A 26,831-nucleotide genomic window follows, 5' to 3' on the forward strand; every position below is an offset into this window, starting at 1 on the left:
TCATAGTTTTAAAGCAATTGTAATCAAAGCCTATCATTCACATATGTGTGTATGTGTATGTGTACATTGAAAATATTATTTAAAATATTATATAGAAATGCAGAGATCTAAAACTGGATGATATGCTCTAGGAGCTTTAAAATATGGTATGATAACTTATAATGTTTGTATAAAAATAGTACAATGTTGACCAAGTATAAATAGTACAAAAAATATGCCATAAGAAAAAAACAGAACCATATCCACACTGACACTTAATTTGAGAGAAAGGTGCAATTTCAGAGTAATGGGCAGAAAGTCTTTTCAATAAACAAATGGAAACAGTTTGATATCCAGAGTTGTAGAGGAGAGGGGCTGGGGAAGAATCTTGGCCCCGACCTTACACCATACACCAAAATAGCAATTTCACATGGAGTATACACTTATCTATAAAAGAGTACCAAATATATAATATATAAGCCATGAGCAACTTTTAGAATATAATGAAGAAAAGTTATTTTATGCTTTGGGGTAGGAAAAGATTTTGCAAACAGTATACAAAATGAACCAATCACAAAGGAAAGTATCAAGCAATTTGATTGCGTTTATATTTAGAATTTCCATTCTTGGGAAGTATATACATATATATTTGTACATATAGACACACACACAGCAAGGGGGGGGCTGCTACCATTAACAGTGTGAAAAGGCAAACCACACAGTTAGAGAAAATATGTACAACAAATATAACCAACAAAAGATTATGTAGAATATAAAGGAATCCAGCAATTCAATAAGAAAAAGAGACACCAAGTAGGAAAAAAAGGGCAATTACAAAGGAAAAATATGTATAGCCAAAAAACATATGGAAATAGACTCAATATTATTAGTAATCAAATAAATACAATTTTAAATTGTGATATACCACTACCTATCCATCCGAATGGCTAAAAACATTAATAAATTAAAACAAAAACTCACTCAAAACAAAAACTCAGTAGATGTGGATGAAAACGTAGAATAAGAACTTGTATATATTTCTTATGTATGTTCAAATTCACTCATTCATTTCAACATTTTTCTATTAAATTTTAATTTATGCATCCTTTATGACTCATAAATTTTAGTCCCAGTATTACTCTAGAGGAATGTATGCATATTTGCAACAATTCATGGAGATGCTATTCTTAATAGCTCCAAACTGAAAACACCTATATTTCTATCAGATAAATTAATTGTGGTATACATTCATACGGTGGAATACTATATAGCAATAAAAATCAATGAACTATACCTAAATGTTACCACATGAATGTATCTTAAAAGCTTAATGTTGTTCAAAAGAAGCCAGATACACTGGCTGTATTTTTCCACTAATAAAATATTCTAAAGCAGTAAAGTTATACTCTATTACTAATGCACACTTATAAAGCATGGCAGGGTAGTGATTATCAATAAAAGTAACAAACTGATTACATTCAGAAAGAAGAAAGAGATTGTGATTGAAAAGAGGCATTTGGAAAACTTCTGTGAAGGAAGCTTTGTTCTATTTTGTGGTGTTTACATTATAATATTTTATGCAGCTGCACATTTATATTTTATGCACATCTCTGTAAGTATGTTCTATTTCAAAGTAAAAATAGTGTTTTCAAAAATGTGTATAGACTTGTGAATTGGCTAGCTGGTCCAATATATTTTTGAAAGAGTATATTTAGGAGGGGCCTATAGAAAGACTTATGAAAAGTACAACTAATTAAGACAGTGTTATGTGTATACAGAGACCACACTGTCTTAATTAGCATGTGACCAGTGGAATAGAATAGACAGCTCAGAAGCAGGTTCTTATGAGAATTGTGTATAGAAACAAGGTAGCATAGCAAATTACTGATGGAAGAATGTATTGTTCAATAAATGTAGATAAAATATGTATTATGCCTAAGTTAAAAATTAACTCTAGCTAAGACCATGTATGTAACTAAGCTACAGATGAATTTAAGCATTTAAATACCAAAAGAAAAGAAATTAACTTGAAAAAAAAATAGAAGAATATCTTTCTCACCTCAAGATATGAAAGGATTTCTTAAGCCAACACAGGAAGTCCTGATCATGATTACAAAGACTTATACTTTTGTCTATATTAATATCAGAAAGTTCTGTTCATCAAATACACCTTTAAAATATGAAAATGAAAACTAAAATCTAGGAGAAAATATGTACACCACATTTAACCAACAAAGAATTTCAAACAAGCATATATAAAGAACATCTATATATCATTAAGAGACGTGAACATATATATAACAGCCACATGAGTAAAGATCAATTGCACTACTAACAAGAAAAATGCAAATTAGGAACAGAATGAGAAATTATTTTACAATCACTTCATTGGAAAAAGCCACGAAGTCTGACAATACCTATTGTCAATCAAAGTACTATTTTATACAATGGTGGCAGAAGTGGAAATCAGTAAAACCGCTTCAGAAAACAATTTAGCATTGTCTTATTAAGTGGGATATTCACATAAACTATGACTCACTAAACCCAGAGCTAGGAATACAGGCAAGGTAAATTTTATCTTATGTGTCAGAAGATATTTCCAAGAACATTCATAGTATTTCTATTTATGATAGGTAATAAAAAACGAAATAACTTTCAATGGAAAAACTGATTCAAAAAATGGTGGCCACAGTGGAATATTATAAAGCAGTGAAAATAAATGGACTGCAGCTTAAGAAACAGAAAATAGGTCCTAGTACCATAATTTGGAACAATTTGACATTAAAAAAACAAATTAAAGAAAAACAAATTTTATTATTTTAATAACGTCTTACTCATTTTAGTTATACAGTAGTCCTTCCTTATCCAAAGGGGATACACTCGAGGATCCCCAGTGGATGCCTTAAAACACATGTGATACCAAACCCCCTATATTTTATGCTTTTTTCCTATATGAACTTATATGCCAATACTTTACATATTAGGCACAGTAAGAGATTAACAATAATAACTGGCCTGGCACGGTGGCTCATGCCTGTCATCCCAGCACTTTGGGAGGCTGAATCGGGTGGATCACCTGAGGTCAGGAGTTCGAGGCCAGCCTGGTCAACTTGGCAAAACCCCATCTCTACTAAAAATACAAAAATTAGCTGGGCATTGTGGTGGGTGCCTGTAATCCCAGCTACTGGGGAGGCTGAGGCAAGAGAATCACTTGAACCTGGGAACCCAGGAGGCGGAGGTTGCAGTGAGCTGAGATCGTGCCACTGCACTCCAGCCTGGGCAACAAGAGTGAAACTCCATCTCAAATAAACAAACAACCAAAAATACACAATGATAACTAATAACGAAGTAGGATAATTATAACAAAATACTGTAATAAAAGTTATGTGAATGTGGTCTCTCTCAATATCTCTTATTATACTGTGGTCACTTATTTTCAAAGGTGATCATGGGTAACTAAAACCCCTAGTAAGAGGGCACTACTGTATATGTATGCATGCACATGTATTGTAAAATGGATAGCAGAGTAATATATCTGTATATATAAGCATATTATATGTACATATATACATATATGATATATCCATATATATATATATATATAAACACAAACTTCAACAGAGTGATAACTGGAAGGGAAGATGAGAACATATCGAGGTGAGATAGAGAAGGAAAAGCCCAAAACCCAAAAGTATAATTAACTTATTGGTAATATTCTATGTTTGGGACTGGATAATAGTTCCCCATTACTTACTATACTATTGACAATAAATGAATAAGGAAGTGAGCTAATGAAGATAAAACCATAAAATTGCTTGTGTTCTCTGTATATTAAAATTGGGTTTCTTTCATCAATTGCTATGAAGATGAGTTTTACTGTAGATGTCTAGCACTAAAGCCACTACTTAGACACTATTTACCAGCATGCACTGGTCTACTTCCTTTCCATTACAAAGCTTTTTGCCAGCCTTTAGCTAGCTATGTAAACAGAGGCAGCTAGTTATGACCTAAAAGCTGAGATTTCTTTCTTGGTGTAATGGAGCAAAAAATACCAACCCTGCCTATTTTACAGTGTTATAGCCAGTTCAAATGAATCAATATAGGAGAAATCTCTGTGAATACTATCAACTACACTGCTAATGTAATATTTCTATTAGAATAGAATAATGCATCTTAATGCATTATTATTAGAAATTGTACTCAAATTTGAATGCTAAATATAGTCTACTGATAAATTTAAAGCTACATTTATTCATTGATTTGTAAATTACATATTATTAAGCATGTTCTGGACACAAAAGACCATTTGGAGTTTTGGGGTCAGAAAATTCATAGTAATCTGATAGACTCTGCCTAATAAAAGTAACTGTATATTTAGGTAGGTGATGCTGACAGATGCATGCCAGTCCTAATCTCCCATGACTAAGACAGTCATCCCCCATACTGCTACAGGTTTCAGTAGTGAGTCTTCCTTAATTTCCCTCTTTGCTCTGTATATCCTGTTTTTACAGCCCCCATCTCAATAGCCCTGCATTTCCCCATTCAGGGGTGCTTGGAGTGGAAAATTTACAATTTCTTTCTTTCTTTTTTTTTTTTTTTGAAATGGAGTCTCACTCTCTCACCCAGGCTGCAGTGCAGTGACATGATCTTGGCTCCCTGCAACCTCTCCCTGCCAGGTTCAAGCAATTCTCCTGTCTCAGCCTCCCAATTAGCTGGGACTACAGGCACCCACCACCACACCCAGCTAATTTTTTTTAGTATTTTTAGTAGAGGCGGGGTTTCACTATGTTGGCCAGGCTGGTCTCGAACTCCTGACCTCGTGATTCACCCACCTCGGCCTCCCAAAGTGTTGGGACCACAGGAGTGAGCCAACGTGTGCGGCACAATTTCTTTTTTTTTTAAAAAAACTGACTTTTGTTTCCCAAAGCCCTAATTTTAGGATACATTCTTTTTCATGTGGATCTATTATTTACCTAACATGCTTGCTCAAACGTTCATCAAGTCAGATATAACTTGATAAATCTCAATTAGATCATTGTGGACTCTTTTTTATCCAGTGAGAATAAACCGACTTTTCTCCATCTCTTTTCCATAATATGGCTTGAAACCTGACACCGTTTGGGTTGAAGGAGGCAAAACTTCTTTGACAGCAATTACATAGTTCCTTAAGCATGGTGACTAAGACCTGAACTGTCTCCAGGCAAGATTTTTAACAGGAGACTTTATATTCTTAACAATGCCTCAGGTAATTTCGACTGTTTTTTTCTAACTATCTATCTCAGTATCTGTATCATTTCCTTGGAAAAGACGTCAACAGAATTTCAAATTAGCAAATGGGAACTGGGATAAACTTAGAGTTGCTTAAGATACAGATATGATATAGATAGTTAGGTAGATGAGATGAGATAGATGATAGATAGATAGATTGATAATCACTTTGGTTTTTATAAGATAATTTGCAAGCTAACTCATCATATAATTATAATAAATATTAAATTTCCTTAAATAACAGCTTCATTTTTTTCTCAACTGAGAATCAACTCATACTCTACTTATTTCAATATATTAATCATACTTTGATCTAGCAGATTTAAAAACAAAAATCGGAAATAATAAAATGAAAAGATGTACTCTTAAAAAATAACATCTTGCATGAAAAATAAGAAGAAACTATTTTTCAAGTACATTTTATGTTATCTAAGTAATATTCCAAATTGGTTTCAAGAAGAAACTAATTTTGACCTCTTAAGCCAACATTTTCTTATTTTGTATGTATCAGTAAATTTGGAAACTTCATATCATTGTTGGCATAAAGTTACTGTATGTTAGCTTTCTGTCTGAGTCATTGTGCTTGTCAAAAATCAACAATTTATTTGAGTATAAGGAATCCTTCAAGGATGAATAGCAAGAGCTCATATTAAGATTTTGGTTAAAAGAGGAGCTGAGAAGTTAGTATTTATCTAATTCTTACATAATCCTTATGTAGGCAATATAATCTTTTTTTTTTTTCAAAATCTTTTGAACTCTGAGATTAACTATGTAGGGGATAAAGAACTAGAAGGCATCCCTTTATAATTAACACCTAGTGTCTGGGGACCAGCAAAAGGGATTACTTATTACCTTCATTGCCCAGTTTATGGTCTTTGGTCTCATGTAAAGAAGTAATAGCAAGTGCTGAGTGCCATACATTAAGGGTCTATAATGCTCAGGAATGTTGAAAGCCAAAACTAACAGATACTCACCATATCCTTTGCAGTGCCCTCCTAAACTCTTAGTACCCTAAATATCTCTAGAAAATAATACTTCTGCAAAATTAAGATGCTGTGGTGCTTTAAAATATCTCATGCTAAAATTTCAGGACTTTAGGGATGCCCTTGGATATTTCAGGGTCTAAATACACAGTGAAGAATGTAAGAGTTCTTCACCTCTCCACAGGTGATAGTTGGCATGAAATGCATGTGGCCTCCCTGGCAGTTGGGAAATTCCTTGTATCTTTCACCAATGACCCGTAGGTTAAAAAGAAAGAAAGAAAGAAAGAAACTACTTAGCTTTTACTCAGTGTTTAATAAATGTTCATTGGGATGAATCTACCAAGTTGTTTGAGATAAAGTTATTTTTAAAATCTAGGGCATTATCTGTTGCATAGACCCCTCGTAAAACCTCACAATGGTATTTTTTATTTACTGCACTATTACTTTTGGATTATGCTAACTCATAACGTAACATATATAAGCTTTTCTTGGTAAGTGTTAGTGCAAGTAGACTAATACATGTTCTACAATGTCTTGCGCTAATCGTTATATCCAATCTTTACATATCAGCCAAGGAAGATGGATATTAGAACATAAAAATTTTTTAAAGAAAACTTGAAACGTAACAAACAAAAACATTTAAAATCAGATCATTGAAAGAGCAGAAACATTAGGAGATTTAGAAACTGACTGATAATACTTCTGTCTTCCATGGTAAGAAGCAAGCATTAAAGAGACAGCATCTCACATCCGTTAGAATGGTGATTATTAAAAAGTCAGGAAACAACAGATCCCGGAGAGGATGTGGAGAAATAGAAACGCTATTACACTGTTGATGAGAGTGTAAATTAGTTCAACTGTTGTGAAAGACAGTGTGGTGATTCCCCAAGGATCTAGAACCAGAAATACCATTTGACCCACCAATCTCGTTACTAGGTATATACCCAAAGGATTACGAATCACTCTACAAAAAAAAAAAAAAACACAAGCACACTATGTTTATTACAGCACTGTTCACAATAGCAAAGACTTGGAACCAACCCAAATGCCCATCAATGATAGACTGGATAAAGAAAATGTGGCATATATAAACCATGGAATGCTATGCAGCCCTAAAAAATGATGAGTTCATGTCCTTTGCAGGGACATGGATGAAGCTGGAAACCATCATTCTCAGCAAACTAATACAGAAAGAGAAAAACAATGCATGTTCTCACTCATAAGTGGGAGTTGAACAATGAGAACACATGGACACAGGGAGGGGCACATCACACACCAGGGTCTCTCAGAGGATGGGCTGGGGAGGATAGCACCAGAAGAAATAATTTAATGCAGATGATGGGCTGATGGGTGCAGCAAACCACCATGGCACTTTGTATATCTATGTAACAAACCTGTACCTTCTCCACATGTATCCCAGAACTGAAAGTATATATATGAAAGAAAGAAAGAAAGAAAGAAAGAAAGAAAGAAAGAAAGAAAGAAAGAAAGAAAGAAAGAAAGAAAGAAAGAGGGGAAGAAGAAGAAGAAAAGAATAGAAAAAGAAAAGAAAAGAAGAAAAGAATAGAAAAGAAAAGAAAAGAAAGAAAGAAAGAAAGAAAGAAAGAAAGAAAGAAAGAAAGAAAGAAAGAAGGAAGGAAGGAAGGAAGGAAGGAAGGAAGGAAGGAAGGAAGGAAGGAAGGAAGGAAGGAAGGAAGGAAGGAAAGCCCAATACTGCTCTTGGTCAAAGAGACTGGATTATTAAAATACTGTCTTTTGAAGGGACAGAACCTTGTCCCTTTAGTTCTCTAGTTTCCTGAGATAAACAAATGGACATCCACTTATAGCCAAGGGACACATTCCATTACATTCAACTATTTCTGTTTCAGAGAGTTCTATATACTTGTAAACCTATATCAGGGTAAAATCTTTATCTCTGTATCCAAGAGCAGTGAGGAAATGTTGAAGAAACCCATACTATATTCCTCATTTTAATCTCTGTCTTCTTATAAATGGTTTTTTTACTTTAAAAGCTTGCATGCCAGTATGTCTAATTCAATCATTCTCAATCAGGTTAGTAAGAGAAGTAGAAATTAGAATGCTGAGCATTATAAGCTTTCACTTTGTGATAATAAAATAGCAGAGAGTTTCCATTATAGTTTCTGAAAATGTAGGCAGAGCCAGATTCCATTTTCTTTCAGATAGGTGTGCCTATACTGAAAGTTTTAAAACTCCCTGGTTACATTTAAAGCAAATGAAGAATTTTTCCATTTTCCAGGTATCTAGCATGGATTGTTGAATCTTAATAGCTTTGGCATGAAGGAGGAAAAACATTGTGCTCATTTGATAGGTAAGAAATATCTGTCTTTCCTAGAGGCATTATAATATCATGGCTAAGAACACGTACATGTGTTGAAGATGACACTAGGTGTGTTATGATGAACCACATGCTTAAGATCTCTGAACCTCAACTGTTTTAAGTATAATATTCCTAACTCATTGGAAGTTTTGTGAAGGCAAATGAGGTATTCTATATGTTACACAGGAAAATAGCAGCCTCTGCGATGAATATCTGCCACATCTGTCTTCCCAGTGTCCCTTTATCCCAAATTAATGTTAGAATGGGAAACAGGTATTTATGGGCAGGTACCGCCCCAGTCCTTACCACTAGGTGGCACTAGTTGGTTTAAAGATTGAGATGTGATGTAAACAAGTCAATCATAATCCTTCCCTGAAATTGATCCACAAAAAGACCTGCACATGCAGAAGTCGAGGTGAAGGATGAGGAGATGGATGTTAATTAGAAAGAAAGTGAAAGCTTTTATGATCATTTCTGTTCTTGATTCCAGTGTGCCTGAAGTTTTATCTAACTAACCTCAGACTTAGCAGTTATGCCATCTAATAAGTTGGCGCATTCTTTTTCATTGCTTATGCTAATTACATTGGGGTTGTGTCATTGACAGTTGGAGGTTTTGACTCACATAGTCAGTACCTTCTGAACACCTTGGGTTTTCTTGGAATCCTATTGCAATCATCAGTCGTATGCTGATATAATTAGAAGGCTTTTTGAGAAAGTATTCTCTGTCTTGTCATTGCTCCTTTTCACAGTTGAGATTGGTTAGTGGGACAACCAAAAAATAAAAAATGAAAAAAACACTTTAGTCTATAAAGTTTAAACCCTTATTGCTTTAACTATAAGGTTTTAAATGATTGCTCATCTCAAGTGTGAGAAAAGCTCTTACTTTTAGTTATATGATGCCTCATAAATAGAAAATATAGTGTTTCTTGTTATGAATTGTAGTTGTTTCCAGTAACAAGTCAAGTTTGGTGTAAATACCTATTTTACTACTAACTAATAGGTGATTCTGGAGGAGCTACTTAACCTCCCTCAACTTCAGTTTGCTTTTCTATAAAATATGAAATTTAATAATAACTAACTCCTAAAATTTTTATACGAAATAATTGAGCAAATACATGAGCACAGCTTAGCTAGTTTCTGTTGCAGATAATTTTCTCAATTACTTGGTATTTTTAAGCATTGTTCTTTCTAAGGATATCAACTCATTCTGGCTTAATCAGGCCTCTCCTTTGGAACTGCTTACCAAGGAATTACTTCCCTGTCTTGAGGGTAGACCTGTGTTTTTGTACAAAAATTACCCAAATCATTCTGACTTTTCCTTCTTGATCTCTTTTCTTAACCAGACCCTCCATGTATTCTCTAGCTTATCTATTGTTTTTAAGCTGAATTTACTTGATCAAATGCTTCTAAGTTAATGTGGGTTAAAAATGAAACTCAAGCCAGCTGTACTGATTTGGAGTTTATGAAGCATCATTATTTTTAGGAGACTGTGTAGAGGTTAACATTATTATTTTGGTTATGAATCACATACAGAACACTTTATTTTTGCAAGGAGTTTTGGCATCATTTCATAATTTAAAGTCAAAAGTGACTCAGTGGAGGATATGTCACCCATTGCAGATGGTAAAGGAAAGACAAAAGGACCTAAATAATTGCAGAGCAAGTTCATCACTAACCAGAGGGTCAAAGCTTGGGTTTCCTAAAGACTGTTCCTATAAGACTGACTCAACCTAGTTCACACAAGACCAACTCAACCCGGTAAGTAAAAATTCTCACAACTGGATATCATTAGCTTAGCTCTCTCTCCTTTTTACTGCTAAATAAACATTATGGAGAGAAATTTAATTAATGGAATCAGCCCATTTTTATGATGGCACAATGGTAACTTATATGACAACAGTTCATAGATTTAAGAAATTAAAAAAACTAGGTCATATTGATTTAAATATGGGATGTATTAAATAGTTTAAACTTTCTTTGTTTCAGTGTAATGTTTGTCATTTATGAGTCAACTATTGTTACCTTGAACTCACTTTAGAAGAACAGTCTATCCACTAGTTATCTGTCTATACCAACTTGTCAAATGACCATATTAGGGTCAGTCTTCTATAAAAATAATTAGAAATTTCAGATTAGTATTCTGTTTTATGGTGTGTTTTTGCTTAAGGCATATGTCTTGGTCATTTGAAGTTGCATTAAAAGATACCATGTCCTGGGTAACTTAAAGAACAGTTATTTTTCACAGTTCTAAAGGTTGGGAAGCCTGAGGTCAGAATGTCAACTCAATTGGGTTCTGGTGAGTGCCCTCTCCCTGGTTGTCTCACATGGTAGAGAGCGGGAAATGAAGCAAGCTCTCTTTTGTCTCTTTCTTATAAGATCACTAATGCCACCATGAGGGCTTCATCCTCATGACCTAATTACCTCCCCAAATCCCCATCTTCAAGTACCATCACATTAAGAATTAGAGGTTCAGCATATGAGTTAGATGGAAACACAAGCCTGCAGTCTATATCATCCTTTCGGAAAACATAGGGCCTCATAAACTGTATGAGCTGAATTCTATACAGATCTATTCAGTCGTAACAGGTATTCAAATTTGAGGGTAAATGAGAAAACTCTTTAAATAGATTAAATATCTTCTTTCAGGAGTTAAAAAATACTACTCATCAGGAAATCTTTCTTAAAGATTGAGAATTCATTATTTCCTGAGAAAGAAACCTAGAGTAAATGTGTACATTTACTTCATAAAATGGTTATCACCTGTTTGAAAGTCAAGTGAGATAAAATAAGGATTCTCAGAAATATTTACTTCATTGTTTGCAAACATGGAAAAACCACATTCAAGTAGTATTAGGCAGAAACAGTAGCAATCCCTCCAACCTTAGGTGTAGGCTTGGGAATGAGTTTGATCCCGGAGTCCAAACAATATCATCAGGAATTGGCATCTCTTCATTTTTTTCTTTTTCTTTTTTTTTTTTTGTCTTCAGATGATGACGCTAGCAAACTCAGTTCAAACTCTCCTAGGCTCGAATCCACCCAAAGTATGAACCTGACATGGTTTCAGAAAAGTAAATAAATAAATAAATAAATAAATAAATAAATAAATAAATAAAACAAAAATTAGAAGGAGAATTTTCTCTAATAATTTCAACACAAAGCCTCAGATTTGACTCTAGTTTGTTAATTTTAGACCAAATTTAATCATATGGTTACACCGGATCTTGGCAAACAGAATGTCAAGTTGGTTTTGATTTGGATCACATGTATATTTCTGGAGCTGTGGTTGGCCCCAAAACCTATGGAAAGAAAAGGAAAAAGGCAACTTCCTAAAGGAAATTCAACCAACACTGGGCCATAGGAACGACAGATGTCTATCAAAATAAAGAACAAAACAACCAGTTCCATAGTCATTCATCACTTTACCTATTTTGTACAACAGTTTTAAAAGAAATGCTAGAATGATGATTCTATCTTGTTTACTGACATTTATTTCAATAAACACTGAATTCTAGAAAAAATCTGAGATGGAATCATAGATGTTTTTTAGGGTAAAATTTCTATTGAAATTTCCATTTATGTCTCAGAGAAAATGGCTCCAACTGGCTTTTTCTTAAATAAACAGTCTATTAAATATTTCAATTGCAAAAATCTATTCCAGAGAAGTTAGATGCAAAAATCTAACTTCTGCATCTGTTTCTTTAAATAAATGTTTTCTTGTATCTTTGGATTTTACTACTCCTATAATGCTTCTGAGTATTATACATTATACAGTATCTGAGAGACCTTTTCTATTTCACCAGACTTAATTCAAGGCAGCCAAATTAAATCATCTCAGTGATTTAGTAATTTCCCAAGAAGACCTTCAGACCTCAAATTAAAAGGAGTCAACTTAAGTGCTTAATTGTTTTACAGATTTTTTCTTCATTGATTTTAATTAAGGTCTTCCTTGTCTTCTGAGCTTGGAGGACTTTTATTATCCATTGAAATAACTTTATTTGAAGTCAGGTTGGCCAACAAGTCACACACACTTAATAATTTTGTAGGAGCAAGTTATCTTGATATATCGGGAAACAAAAATCCACCTTTCCTTGTCAGTGAGAGTTAAAACTGCATATTGATTTCTGTTAAACATCAGCTGAGTACCTAAGAGGAGGTAGCAATTCTAGGGAATGTGACATATTGCAGCCTAAAACTGTGGGCACAACCTTGGAGAAGGAAATTGACTGTAATCAACTGACCTCTAAGTTTCACTGTAACAATTCGTTTTGTAACTCTTCAGATAAGGTGGTTGTTTGACTCATTTTCCTCGGGCTGGAAGAGCTTCTATAAGCTTTATCATTAGCTTTCCCAAGTGCAATGGAAACAGCCAGTCTAGGTCACCTTCCCCTTTCAAGCGGCTGATAGAAGCGAAAAATGTGCTCAATATAGTCTTCTGTTTAAAAAGGGGCAGATCTGAGGTTAGATAACCTGGGATTCATTTCCCTGGTCTGCCATTCACCAGTGTGTAGCATGAGATAATTACATATCCGCTCCAAGTCTCAGTGCTGAAATCTGTGAAATGGGGAGAACAATATTGTCTACTTCAAATTTCTTTAGATAGTGTCCTTCAATTCTTTTTTTGAGAATTATGTGGGTGTATCTAATGTTTATAGATATGTAAACATTGTGTGACATGTATAATAAAATTCTTTTGTACAAAATAAAAGGAAGAAGGTGTAGTATGTTAGTTACGGTTCTCCCGAGAAACTTAAGAGGAATTGTCTCACATGATTGTGGAGACTGAGAAGTGACACAATCTGCCATCTCCAAGATGCATAACTGGAATAAGCCGGTGGCCACAGGTGTAATTCAGTTAGAGTCCAAAGACTTGAGAATCAGGGAGCCAATGGTATGAATTTCAGTCCAAAGGTAGAAGAGAAAATAAGTTGACCCGGTGCAAGCAGTAAAATAGAAAAAAAAAAAAGTGAGTTTCTCCTTCATCCACCTCTTGTATTCTTCAAGTTCTCAACAAATTGGATGATTCCCACCACGTTGAAGAAGGCAATGTGCATTACTAAATCCACTAATTCAAATGCTAAGGTTATCCCAAAGCACCCACACAGACACACCACAAAACCGTGTTTAATTGGGGCACCTTGTGGTCCATTCAAGTAGACATAAAATTAACAATAACAAGGTAAATATCTTGCATGGTGAATGATCAGGGCAGGAAGGGCTGAAGGCCAGATAATGCAGCAGGTCTTATAGTTGCTAAATAGCAAGACTTTATTTGGTGGATATGCATTATGACTAATGCAGAGATTAGTCATAGACTCCCTTTAGTTTAGATGCTTTCACTTGAAAATCCCCTTTGTACAGGCCCTATTCCCTGAGGGCCTTTAATATGCTTATTGCTTTAAAGATTGTGTTTTTTTAAATAACATAAATCACATGGAGTAATAAAACAGTGTTCACATATAAAAATCATTAATAAATGTTAGGTAGTAGTATCATCATATCACTATTATTATTATTTTCTCTATTATCTTCTCTCCGTATCTCTCATATTAAAGATATTAACATAAGCTTGCTTAAGTCACCCAGATGGAGATTTGTGGACTCTGGGAATAAATCAATAAATCTAGGTGTTCTCCATTCCTCACTCCTTGTCTAGCATTTTATATTTTCAACAGAAACTCATTCAATCACATCAGAGGCAGCCGAAAGTCTGATGATCTAGATACGTCAGACACATCCTCAATTAGCAAAATAGCCACATCTAAAAGTCCTTCTTCTATCTCTCTTAAATACTGCCAATTGTCCTGAGAAGACCACTGAGCCTCCATTTGCATAAATTATCACATCACTAAAAATGTTTTACTCTTTAAACCTGAACGGTTTTCCTTATGTTTGAAGAAACGCTTTTATATTTTAGACTAAAAGATGCATGTATGATTAAAATTTCATGGCAATCACAAGCACATAAACATTCATTTAAATCACTGCTTGAGTTAAATGGGAATAGGACTCTTGCCTCCTTATTATAGAACATAGAAGAAAATTTTTGGATTCTCCCCTTATGAAAATGTAAGCCTTTCTCTCCAGTTGTCTCTCCAGTTGAAGCTGGCTCAACAGCTTCAGCCGCTGGAGAAATTGAGATACATAAGTTATACTACATAATGTCATGTAAGTGGTACTTTATTTTTATTTCTTTGTTCTGGGAGGTGTTACAAATTAAATTCTTAACTGCAGGGACTTGTCAGGTGACTCAGCTGAGCTATACTTAGCACCTCACATGGAATATTGACCAAATCCAATAACATTTAACTGCACATGCTGAGCCTATTTTCAAAGGCATAAATATGTACATATAAAACCCACAGCTTCGTGTAACAGCTATAGAACACACAGAAACTGGGTACAGTCTGCGATCAGTCTGAGATATACAGACTGCAGTTCTCATGGTTAAGATATAAATTTTTTCCTCAACTACAATGAAGAAGTCAGATCCTACAATTAGCCAGGTGGTAGAGAGCAAAGTCTGGGACATTATCAACATACTTAATCTTATTTTTTCTTTGAAGGTTTTATCATCAATTTATTTCAAAGCAGCATCTAATTCAGCGCTCACAATTATCTGATTCTATACAGATATTTTTTGCTATTAAAATGCTGCAGTTTTGGACAGATATTTTTCCTTTTTTAAAGATAGAATAAGAAGAAGCAAGATTCTCTGAAAGACCTACATGCTGAAAACTATACAGCAATGAAAGAAATTGAAGAAGATACAAATAAATAGAAATATATTTTTTGTTTATTGATTGGAATAAATTTATATTGCTAGAATGTTCATATATCCAGAGCAATCTACAAATTCAATAAAACTATTAAAATTTCAATGACTTCTTTTTTTACAGAAATAAAAAAAGAGTCCTAAAATTTGTAGGAAACCACAAAAACCTCAAATAGCCAAAGCAATATTGATCTGAAAAACATGACATCATAATATCTGATCTCAAAATCCACTACAGAGCTATAGTAATCCAAACAGTATGATACTGGCACAAATACAGATATACAGATAAATGGAACAGAATAGAGAGCCCACAAATAAATGTACCCATTTATGTTAAATTGATTTTAGACAAAGATGGCTAAGAACACAAAATGAGAAAAGAATCATCTGTTCAATACGTTGTGTGGAGATAACTGGATATCCACAAGCAGCAGAATGAAATTAGACCCTATCTGACAGTATATATACAAATCAATTAAAATGGATTAAATAATCAAACATAAGACCAAAAATTGTAAAACTACCAGAAGAAAACATAGGAGAAAAGTTTTTCAACATCAGTGTTGGTCAAGAATGTTTGGATATGACCTAAAAAGCACAGGCAGCAAAAGAAAAAAATAGACAAATGGGATTGCATCAAACTTCAAAGCTTCTGCACAGCAAAGAAAACAATCAACAGAATAAAGAGAGAGTCTATGAAAATAGAGAAACTATTCACAAGCAATACATCTAAAAATGGGCTAAAAACCAAAACACTTAAGAAACTCAATAGCAAGAAAACAGACATCCTGATTAAAAAATGGGTAAAAAGCCTAAACAGGTATTTCTTTAAAAAGACATTAAAAAGGCCAACAGTATAGGAAAAATGCTCAACATCACTGTGATGGTTTAATATAATTTGTTACCCTGAAAAACTCATGCTAAAGCTTGGTCTTGATTATGGTGGTATCAAAAAGTAGTGCTTCTAAGAGGTGATTAGGTCATGGAGATAGGTTAATGTCATTTTAGAGAGATTTGTTTGGTTTTCTCAGTAATGGGTTAGTTTCTGTGAGAGCAAGTTGCTATAAAACAAAGTTGCTTTTCATGTTTGTCTCTTGTTTTCCCCCCAAGTGCCTGGTTTCTATTCCATTTTTCTACCATGTTTTGACACGGAATGAGATTCTCACTAGAAGCCACCAGAGGCAGCCACCAAATCTTGAACTTCCCAGCCTATAGAACCATGAGCTAAATGAACTTTTCTTCTTTATATATTCCAAGCTCCAGGTATTCTGTTATAGAGGCACAAAATGAACTAAGACAATCATCAGGGAAAGGCAAATAAAGCCACAGTGAAATAGTACTCATGCTTATTATAATCACTGTTATCAAAAAGACAAGAAATGACAAGCCTTTGCATGGATGTGAAGAAAAGGACTCTCCCACACTGTTGCTGGAAACATAAATTAGTACAGTCATTATGAAAAACCGTATGGTGGTTCCTCAAAAAATAAAAATGGAACTACCATATGATCCAGCAACTCCACTTCCGAATATAAATTCAGAAGAAATGAAGTGTTTCAAAGAGATATCTGCAAGAGATAATGCTGCATGTTCATTGTAGCATTCTTCACAATACCCAAGATACTCAGTTACTCTAAGTCTCCATTAACAGATGAATGGATAAAGATAATGTGGTATTTGTACACAAGGAAATAACATTTAGTCTTAAAATTGAAGAGAATCCTGTCATTTGTGACAACATAAATACATCTTGAGGACATTATACTAAGTGAAACAAGCTAGGAACAGAAAGGCAAAATATTGCATGATCTCACTTATATGTAGAATCTTAAAAAGTAAACTTATAGAAGTAGAGAATAGAATGGTAAATACTGAGGACTAGGGGGATGAGGTGGGGTGGGAAAAATGTGGAGGTGTCAGCCAGCAAAAAATATATTTAAGTATCACAAGTGAACTGATAGGTATTTAATTAGCTTCATATTGAATCATTCCATTATGTATCCACATATCAAAATATTAAGTTGTATACTAAAATACATACAATTTTTATTTGTCAATTAAAAAATAAAGACCTCTGATAACAAATTTGTATCTGTGCATTTCATGTGCCAGAGACATTTTGCAGTATAGTGGAGAAAGGAATGGCAGTAAAAGAGGGGCACATGCTTAAGAGTTTATTGCAGCAGGCAATGATCTAACTAACAACTGTATGTGTTTCAAAACCTGTTGCTGAATTTCAACCCAAGGCTTTTACAGTACTGGAGATTAGTTTAGATGAACAAAACTAAGGATATAAGCTTGACTTCTCTAACTGGTAAGGGTACCTATTATTAAATTTATAATAGTATGATAGTAATAATCATATTAAAATACCCTTAACTAGCAGGTATTTAGTTATTATTTACTGAACGCTAGGAGCTTTACATGAATTATGCCATGTGGTCCTCGGAACAAACTCAGGATGTGGAGAGTGCAATTATCACAATTTGACAGATGAGAAAACTGAGTCTCAGAAAGATGAAACAATTTGTGCATGATTGCAAATAAGTAAATGGGGATGTGATTTGAACTCTAATGATTTTACATGAAAATCTACACATATTTTGTGGTTTCCCATAGGTTTCTATGAATAGAAAATAAATACTGCATAATTTATGGGTTCATATTCAGCTTATTCTTGTTATAATGTGTAGCATATGATTTGATATCTATACCTCAAATTCTAAATTTATTTTAAAATTAATTTAATTTTCAAAACTAGCATCAGGTTATAAGGTCTAGAAGCACTGGGGAGACTGGGTGAGACTGGGGAATCTAGATCTTGCTAGGATGTTCTAAATTCTAGCACAGTGTCCAGAATTCTGCTTGCAAAAATTTATTCCACTCCAAGTAGTCCTGGATGTAGAAACATATAAAATAAGGCAAAAGATGTCAAACAAAGAATTAAGTCATATTTGAGTCCTAAACCATTGCAAAGAACTCTAGTTGGCTGGGTTAGAGAGTAGAAGGCATAAATGTCTTTAAACATGTATCTTAGGACTTAGCAAATTTAATAATTTTTCTTGGACTAGTCAATGTTCCAGACATGAATTCCAGCATGACTGCATAAGAATCACTAAGGATTTCATACAAATGCAACTTACGAAGCCCAACCCTAGGAGAGTATAATTCGGAACTCCTGAGGTAAGGCCTAGATAAGTTCTTTTTTAAAATTACTTTTTGTTTTTTTAAAGCTCCCAGTTATTTTGATGTCTAGCTAATTTTGGCAAAAACTGTCTAGACCCATTAGTCAGCTACAGTGACTCCATTCCTGGAATATGTGACCTAATTAACACAGCAAAATTCCTTCTGGGTGGTGTGCCTTGTTCTCATTTCTGTTACATCCCTGATATGGGCTAAGAGCTATGAGTGTGTATTTGTATTGGGAGGCAGAGGGTGGTCATCCATCAATCCATTGACTCCTCCCAGAGACTGACACCTATTTTGAGCAACACTTTCTGCTAGGATCCATTAACAATGACAAAAATAATTAAAATGAAAGTGGAATACAAATATCCTAAGTGAGGAACCCATTAAAACATCTAGGGCTTCAGAAGGAAAAAGTCATTTTCATTGCAGAGATGAAATATATTTTCATGTGCCAAAGACATTTTGCAGTGCAACTGAGAAAGGAATGGTGGTGAGAGACAGAGAGAGAGAGAGAGAGAGAGAGAGATAAGCAAGAGTTTAGTTCATTGTAGGATGCAATGATCCAATAAATAAATGGCATGTGCTTTAGAAATTGTGGTAAATTTCACTTTCAGTTTTTTACAGTCTTGAGAATTAACTTGCTTCAGGAATAAGGTATCATATAAATTGGACCTTTAAAGATGGTACGTGTGAGAAGAATGAGGTTTATATTTAAATTCTATGTTACAGGCTGGGCGCGGTGGCTCACGCCTGTAATCCCAGCACTCTGGGAGGCTGAGGCGGGCGGATCACGAGGTCAGGAGATTGAGACCATCCTGGTTAACACAGTGAAACCCCTTCTCTACTAAAAACACAAAAAATTGGCCTGGCGAGGTAGCGGGCGCCAGTAGTCCCAGCTACTTGGGAGGAGGCTGAGGTAGGAGAATGGCGAGAACCCGGGAGGCGGAGCTTGCAGTGAGTGCAGATCGCGCCACTGCACTCCAGCCTGGGCGACAGAGCGAGACTCCGTCTCAAAAAAAATAAAATAAAATAAATTCCATGCTACAAATATAGAGGCTGTGGATGGTTAAATGTTTTATCCAAAATAAAATAACAAATTTGCCACGAAATGAAAAATATAATTTAAGAATTTAAGCTCCCTAAATTTTCCATTATTTCCACTAATATTAATATAAATTATGGTTAATGAGATTTTTTTCAATAGAAGAACTGAAGGAAAAAATATGCTTTTAGTTGTTACTCAAATATAAAAAGCTTTGGAAAATACACAAGACTACCCAGTATGAATTTACCTTCATTTTCAAAAAATTAGCAGTAGCTATATTGCTTATTTATTACACAATCCTCAAAAAGAAAATACTGGTGTCAGATTTCTTTCATTCTTCTAATTATATTTTGAGGAAATACAGTGTGCTTTATTGAATGAAGACATGCAAGGAAAACCCATTCATATCTTTGTTTACTACTTGAAGCTAAGACAAGCTTTAAATTCCCTTTGCAAAGAAGCTTCCCAGGAATACCAGGCCTTTTGATATAGATAGGTCGCAAATTTCTCATCTATAGTGGGCTTTGAAAGAAGGGAGCAGTGTTCTCTTAGGAGATGATTTCATTACTTAGTAGTTACAGAAGACTGCCACATGTCTATAATCAGTATATTCACCTTAGAGTTTAATGCTAATACAAAACCTCCAGAAATCGCAAAGATTTGAATCATTAATGTTATTTTTATTTCTGCTCTCAAGGTTAATTTGACTCTTTCCATCATACATATATATTTCTTGAAGTCTCCCTCATCAGCTTAATGCTTCTTGGAACTCTTTATCTCCACCCTCTTCCTGTTTTTCATTTTACTTGATACTTGATTTTGCATTCTCTCCCTGGATGATTTTTTAAAACCTGTGTTCATCTAGTCAGAGATTAAATTTCAACTTAGTTCATACTCTCTCTCATCCTTGATGCATTATGATATACACTAAAAGCTACTAGCCATAGGGAAATGATACTTGTTAATGTGTTTTTTCCTCCCAGATTGATGTGTCCTATGTTTAAATTACTTAAGTATTTTACAAAGTGCCCACCCACCTCCCTTTCACCTGTGGACACATTATCTGTCACTCATACCTCTTTTACAACACCACCCCTAACTACTGTGGCCTTCATTACTTCTGCAGTGTTTAGATTTCTGCTTCTCATGCATCTCATTAGACTTAATGATTTTAACATTTTATATCCTGCATACATATAACTTTGCAAAATTCACAGTGTAGTAGCATGATAAGTTGGTAGAGCAGATATTACATTCCTCAATTTTTAGGCAGAAAAGCTGACGATAATTCATCTGCCTCAAATTATCGAGTTAATTTGTGGGATATGCAACATTTAAACTCAGATGTTCTAGCCAAGTCTGAACACTTTCTTTGATGCCAAAACAATGCATTCTCCACTCAGTGTTTTATTTTTTATTTAAAGTTAGAATATGAGTTCCCTGACAGGAGGTAGCATGTCTTGTAATTATTCTAGAAAAAAATCCTAAATATGTAACACATTTTCTGTAACTGCGTGCTGATTAATAACTGGTTAATTAATATAAATTAGTATTTCATTGTACTTTTACAGCATAATCTCCATTTTCTGTAATTTGCCCAATAGAAACGATAACTCTGTTTTACTCTGCAATCTCAGAAGAGAAGAGCATTTACTTATTTTCCCCAAATATAATGGAAAATGTAATTCGGTTGGGGAGGAAGTGGCTTACAGTTTTGACCTATGATTCAATTACTTAGGATAGTTCCCTAGCTATTTTGGAAAACCACTTAGGAAGAAGATAAGACCAGTAGATGGCTCTCTAATTCCTGAATTATAAAGAAGAGTGAAGCTAATACATTTGACTTCTGCTGAACAGATTTGATTTGATTGCACCAATGACAGGAATAAACTTCACACAGACTTGCTGAAACTTTATGCTGTTTTGTCATGTAGCTTAAAATGGGAAAGCTATTCTTGACCCTCTTCGTCCTTGACAAGTTCCAGAGATTGTTGAAGGAATCAGCACCAGCAAGAAAGACAATTTGTTCGACTCTGAATAGAATACTGACTTGATCAGTACAGAGCAACTTCTTCCCCAGAATTTAAGTTATCAGGAGAACCGCAACTAACAGCAAAAAAAAAAAAAAAAAGGATCCAGTTCTTATCATCAGGTGTCTGCAAGTTGAGTTTCACAGTGGGACATGTAATGAAACTGCAAAAATGTAGGATCTATTTATGTTTACTAAGATGGAATGTGGGGAATTGAGAGACATGGGTTATAGAAAAAAAAATCTTCTAAGAATAAATTCCAAATTTATTCTTACTAGATAGCATTATGCTCTTTTGTGTTTCGAAATAAAAATTTTGAAAGCAAAGATAATGTTTTCAAAGTATTGGCTAAATTCTACTCCAGCACTAAAAAGAAAAAAAAAATTCATTTATCAGCATATGCATGAATGTGTCTGTATAAACATGTTTGTGTATAGTTCTGTTAGTTCCGTTCCTTAAACACGCTTTTCCTCCTTGTTCGGAAAGTGTTACAGCTCTATTACCTGTTGTTCATTCGGCTGCTTTATTTATTTATTTATTTTGTTTTTCAGAAACCAAGTTTTTAAAAAATTCTAAAAATAACTCTGACAGAAGACAAATATGCGTCCTGTCAAAACTTACTTCTGTGTTTGAGGTATGATTTATTTCACATCGCTTCTTACGAACAACACGAGAAAAGTGCAGGGTGCTGTGTTCAAAAGCACTTGCATCTACAGCTGAAGAGTCCCTGGGGATGGTTTATAATGGGTGGAATGTGGAGCCTGTGCACAACTTTGACTTTCACGGTAACTTTATACTATTTTGAAGACTTACGAATACATACGACTTGAATGAAAGTAGCATTATACATTTTTGAGGTCTGGAGTGACACAGTCAACTAACCATTCGTACAGATAATCACAGTGTCTAGGACACAGTGGTGTCATTTCACAGAGCTCACCAACCTCATAAGGGTTGGATGTGATAGGACTGATCACAATAAGCCAGCCTCAATTATTTCCATGCAATTTGAGGTTCTTAAATGTGCCAGGTCTCTCTAGGATAAAGGAATCTGATTTTAAGCAAGAGCAGACACAGAAGGAGATCAAGATACCCAGCATTAAGCAGAGCTCACACAGCTACAGCCTCCCTATCCTGAGATTCCAAGCAAGTCCTGGATTTGGCTGCCTTCACCACCAAGATTATGAGCACAAGAATAAGCCACTGTGTACATCAATTTGTCAAATTTCAAATCCATGAAATATGAAAATGAATAGCATTTATCTCAAATAAAGTATTCCATAGGAAGCTAAGAGTGCCAACATAATAATAGCCATCATAAAGCTTTCAACTCTTTGGAGGAAAGAGTATCTCTATTTTCATGCTTACAAGTTACTTTTTGCCGTTGTCATCTTAATCACACTCAAGTAAATGAATTCTTAAGCCTGTAGTCTTCAGTCTTCTGAGTATTTCTATAAACAGAGGATTTGATAAATATTCACTGAATTTTCAAAACACCTGGTGTCATGTTATTAAGGTCAGCTGTGTTCATGTTTGGACTGCTCCAGGCACTCAGGGAGAATGGGAAATACTTCAACCAAACAGTAAAATTAATATTTTTCTCTTGAACTTGGAGTATACTTAAGGCAGAAAGAAACTAAGGAGGGAGGATGATAGAGTGAGAAAGAATTACGCATTTGTTCACCTTGTCTTTATAAACCAACTCAGTGTGCAAAGCTTAACAGTACTTCTAGTTGGTTCTACCACTGAAAATTTCTCTTCTCGTAAGAGTGGGCATAGCAGGGAATACAAGCTATTGTTAGGTCATTTTAAAATATGCCTTTCTAAATGTCCTGGAATTGATGACTAAACTTAAAATCGAGGATAAGTGGACATAAAGTAGCCTATATTCTAAAGAGGGAGATGTCCCAACTGAGGGCGGTACACCTCCCTCAGGCTTGATATGAACAGGCTCTGCTGCCCTAATCCTCATTCCAGTCTCTGCTCTCCCAGGCTTTATAAGGGGAACGGAAAGAAGAGAGAGAACGTTCAGATTTGAGAGACATAAAACTGAAGACTGCTAGGTCTTTCTCTCTGATACCTGGAGAAGAGGGTGCTAACTACTCCTGTATGTAGTGCGGGCGGCACCAAGAAAATCACTTATAAATATGGAGAGTTTCTGCAACAAGGGAAGAGGGAAGAGTTCTATCTCCTTCCCACACTGGATATAAGTTTAGGTAGTAACCTTGTTTATTTGTTTATTTTTTTCTGCATCTACCTCATCTAGGGAAAAGAGATCTAGAAAAGAGATACCTGAGCACAGAGAGGGTCTGGGGTGAAATAGACAACTGTTCCATCTTTTGTTTGGTATAGACAGTTAAATATCCTCTGGTGGGGTAGATTGCTGTGGTTTGAATGGATTGCCTCCAAATTTCAGGTGTTGCCAATATGACACTGTTAATAGATGGGGCCTTTAACAGGTGATTAGGGCATGATAGCTGCTCCCTAGTTAATGGGATTAGTCCTTTTAAAAGAGGCTTCACAAAGCATTAATAGCTGCTCCCTAGTTAATGGGATTAAGGTCCTTTTTTTTTTTTTTTTTTGAGACGAGTCTCTGTGGTCGCCTTCAGGCTTACGTGGCGCGATCTCGGCCACTGCAAGCTCCACCTCCCCGGGTTCACACCCATTCTCCTGCCTCAGCCTCCCAGCTGGGACTACAGGCGCCTCGGCCACTCCTGCCCGGTTAGTTTTTTGTATTTTTAGTAGAGAAGTGGTCACCATACAGCCAGATGGTCTCTCATCTCCTGACCTCGTGATCCACCCGCCTCGGCCTCCCAAAGTGCTGGGATTACAGGCTTGAGCCACCGCGCCCGGCAAGGTCCTTTTAAAAGAGGCTTCACAAAGCATTAGCTTAACTCAACCTTCTCCCTTCTGTCATGTGAGAAAACACATGGCAGGCACCCACGCCAAAGTCCAGCCATGCTAAGATCTTCAAATCAGCCTCCAGAACTGTAAGGAATACATTTCTCTTCTTTATAAATTACCTTGTCTGTAGTATCCTGTTGCTGTGACACAAACAGCCTATATGGATAGCCCAGCATTTGTTCCCTGGCTGCTAACTCACCCACAAAGCTGGCTAACTGGTGATGGGACTATACCACCAAAATGCTGTGGGGGAATCAGACGGAAGAACAGGAACTGAGGGGTGAGTTGGATTGGGGGAACTCTGTCATAAGTAGTCTCAACCAAGAGCTTGCTTAAAAACACTCATGCTTAGGCTCCAAGACAATGGTAGCCTTAGCATCAACAGCCAGGAAAGAGAGGTTCTTGTAGCTCATTTGGAGGTGATATTTGGAGAAAAACAAAAGTGCCTGTGTTTGTGCTCCTGTCTTCTAAAGGCTAGTATATAAGAAGCAAACTGTTGTCATGACCCCTAGGAGCACCTGTGGGATGGGGACGTGAAGTCTTCTCTATTTGTTTTGATGTCCTAGTGTCCCGTTCACTGTTCTAAATTCCAGTGTTTCTTTAAAGGTACATGAGTGTTTTTAGATATTTAAAGTGATAAAATGGCTGACTTACCTGATACCAGCTAACACACTGAAATTATACCCCATTTCACTTAAACATTAGTTTTGCTTCTAGGCAACTCAAAAATTAAAAACAGATTTTTGCCAAAGCTGTGACTGAGCCATAGTGATGTCACTTGCTCATCTGATTCCTATTATAAGATTCAAAGAATTCACAGCTGAGCACTTTCTACCACCTTTTTCAGTTTTATTTGAGCCCAAAATGTTTGTATCTCTCTCTGTGGCAGACCAGTTTGAAAAGAATCAGGACTCCAGAGGAGAGGTGGAGAGGCAAGGGGTGGAAGGGAAGAGAGGCGAGGATGCCAATTGCTATTAAATAAATTAGAAACTGTTGAGAAAGGGGTTTTTACCACAATGTGATTGCACTTACCACTGGAATGTCTTTAAAGGGTGTATTTAAGAACACATTTTTGCTTCACATTTATGTTAAAAGTTTGGCCTGTCCTCTATCACCATCAAGTGAGGACAGGAAAGCAGGAGGGGGGAGAATAGCAAGGAAAGGTCTGAAATGAGAAGGCAGCCGGTACTTTAAAGATGTCTGATTGTCTTGCCAGTCAGCAAGCAGTAGACAACAAAATGGCCGCACAGAGAATGTGCATACGCTGAGGCTTTACGACCAGGGCGCATTTCTACACAGCCTGTTCCCCCACAAAGAAAATAAGCCACACTCCCTCACACATGAATAAATTTGATTAAACATGATTAACTAAATTGCTTAGTTTCTGCAAATAGGAGACCTTTAATTCTCTCCGATGGAAATACAGCTTACTTGTTCCCTCTTCAAAAAGAAAGAAAATGATAAAGACACTAAAATGTTATTCATATATTTCAAATATATTTTTGTTTATGGTCTATACATATGCTATATATTATTTAAAACCCCATCCCTAGAAACCTAGCCCACTGAAAATAATTTTTGACAGTAATATTGGGTGAGAAAGTAGTCATTTCCCATTGCAAGTGTTATGGAAATTCTTATATGGAACATGCCTATTTGTGTAAATAAAACAAGATGCCATTCTGGGAAATGGATTCCTCTTTATGGCTGAGGAAATTAACCACAGATTTGGGAGGCCCAAAGAGAAGAGTAGGCTAATGATAACTGATCTGATTTGTGTGCAAATTATGGGATCTGTTTAGACAGATTCAACTGGAAAGACACTGTGGAAATCAAGAAGTTTGGCTAGTTTGATAACACAAATAACTATTTATTTTTCACAAGGAAGAGTTTCAAAATAAACATAGAGGTTTAGTCAGGCATGACCACACTCTTCATGAGGCCTATCTGACTTGTAATGTTGCTATAGTGACCTCTGGTATAATATGAAAATGATGCCTTCCTCTGTGCAATGTGTTTTTTCCCTGATTCATAAAGCAATTTCTACTAACTGCACCTCTGCATTAAACATGAGGGCAGGCAGGAAATGGCACACAGTGTTGGCTGGATTGTCTTCTGCAAGCCTTCATTACAGTTTCCAGTCAACATTGTTATCAGAAAAATGGAGAACTGAGACAGTTCCACACATAGTTTATGCAACCAAGGCTTCCATCTTCTGAGATCTGCAGTGATAAATATTTTGTAGGGGTGTGTGGCAGTAGATATTAAATTTTGCACAATGCATCCATTTTAATTTCAAAATAAAAAATACAATACAATG

At 35.4% G+C, this 26,831-nt stretch overlaps 1 long non-coding RNA gene across 2 annotated transcripts in view; it reads right to left on the reverse strand.

Annotated features, from left to right (window-relative positions):
* Positions 1 to 26,255, reverse strand: part of LOC103886420 — a 40,319-nt gene extending 14,064 nt beyond the window's left edge. The window contains exons 1-3 of one of the 2 annotated variants that reach the window (XR_002523453.2): positions 24,631 to 26,255; positions 22,976 to 23,058; positions 11,652 to 13,119 (exon numbers count right to left, since the gene is read on the reverse strand). This is a non-coding gene — a long non-coding RNA (uncharacterized LOC103886420). Of the gene's footprint in view, positions 1 to 9,201; positions 11,618 to 11,651; positions 13,120 to 22,975; positions 23,059 to 24,630 lie in introns of those variants that run through there. The other variant, XR_004184826.1, reaches the window with a different exon arrangement.
* Positions 26,256 to 26,831: the final 576 nt, after the last annotated feature.

This window comes from Papio anubis, chromosome 7, assembly GCF_008728515.1.
Source record: "Papio anubis isolate 15944 chromosome 7, Panubis1.0, whole genome shotgun sequence".
NCBI classification, from domain to species: domain Eukaryota; kingdom Metazoa; phylum Chordata; class Mammalia; order Primates; family Cercopithecidae; genus Papio; species Papio anubis.